The 1553-nt window shown below is 27.4% G+C and overlaps 1 non-coding gene across 1 annotated transcript; it reads left to right on the plus strand.

Moving 5' to 3' along the window:
• The first annotated feature begins 1061 nt into the window (after window positions 1-1061).
• Window positions 1062-1164, plus strand: LOC115837479. Its single transcript, XR_004032511.1, has one exon. It is a non-coding gene; the product is annotated as a U6 spliceosomal RNA (small nuclear RNA).
• Window positions 1165-1553: the final 389 nt, after the last annotated feature.

The raw sequence follows: 1553 nt of genomic DNA on the forward strand, positions 1-1553 counted from the left end.
ATATAAAATATATTACATATAAATTTATATTATTTATATTCATATTATAAATATACGTATTTATTTATATATGTGTATTTTTAGATATAAAATATATGTCTATGTAAATATATGAATAATATTAAATATTGTTATTTTATAACAATATAAATTTAGGTGTCTTTCTATTCAGAAAAAATGCCACTTGATTTACTTTAAATTATGTAAGACAAAAACTGCTTTGTCAAAAATAATATTTAAAATGAAATATGTTTTCTTTGGGGACTGGATGCATGTTAAAAATACATATTAATAAATAACTAAATGTTATGCATCAAAAAGACTAAAACACCTTTCATAACCTTGCAATTTTAGCTTTAAAAACTTAACTGGTTTGTATTTTTAGGTTATTTTGAAGATTTTTCCATAAATAAAATATTTCTTAGGAGTACAGTGCTTGTTTCCCAATACTTGGATGATGTATTATTGTTTTTCTCATTGTGTGTTTTTCTGTTTTTATGTATATATTATGTTTTTCTCAAGTTTTTTCCTTGAAGAACTATTTAATAGTACAGCTTCTGGATCTGGTGAATACCAGTTTTTGTATTACAATCATGAACAAAGCAGAACTGCCTGCGTAATACTATGACTAAATGGATGAGACTGATTTATTCCAGTAACTAACAATATAAAAAGGTGAGTAAACTTTTCCATGGGGGTACAATACATAACCAATTCATAAGAATTTCTTCAATGCTTTTCCTTGGATTAAAATCATATTATGGACAAATGAAGTCATTAACAAATCTCTTGAACCTGTCAACCTATTTTGCAAAATGTACAATTTCAGAAATTTTTATATGAATCACATTTTATCTGTCCAAAATTATGCTTTTATTTTGACAATTCTTCAGAAATATTTCAGAATTCAGAAACAGAGGTATATCAAAGCAATCTAAAATACTTCTAGCATCTCTCTTTTTATGTAGTAAATATAGAAATCATTGTGATTTCTGTATTTTCCAGGGGGAGTCCCTGGGCAATCTAAAAGATAATTGTAATTTTAGAAAACATCTTAGAGTTTGCTTCAGCAGCAAGTGTACTAAAATTAAAACAATATAGAGAAGATTAGCATGATCCCTGCACAAGTACGACCCACAAATTTGCGAAGCATTCTATTTTTTTTTCAACAAATGGTTATCTATTTCAACTGGATATCCACATGCAGAAGAATAAAGTTGGACTCTTACATTATACCGTATATAAACATTAACTTAAAGTGAATCAAAGCTCCAAACAGCAAAATCTAAACTATAAAACTCTTAGAGGAAAACATAGGAGGAAAGATTTATGACATCAGATTTGGCAATGACTTCTTGGATATGACATCAAAAGCACAGACAACAAAAAAAGTAGATAGATTAGACTACATTAGAAATGGAAAGCTTTTGTGCAGTATGCTAAGTAAAATAAGACTCATCACAAAAAGACAAATACTGTATGATTCCACTTATATAAGCTGTCTAGAATAATAAAATGTATAAAACAGCAAGTAGAATGGTGGATGCTAGGGG

The sequence above is a fragment of the Nomascus leucogenys genome, chromosome 11 (genome assembly GCF_006542625.1).
Source record: "Nomascus leucogenys isolate Asia chromosome 11, Asia_NLE_v1, whole genome shotgun sequence".
NCBI lineage: Eukaryota > Metazoa > Chordata > Mammalia > Primates > Hylobatidae > Nomascus > Nomascus leucogenys.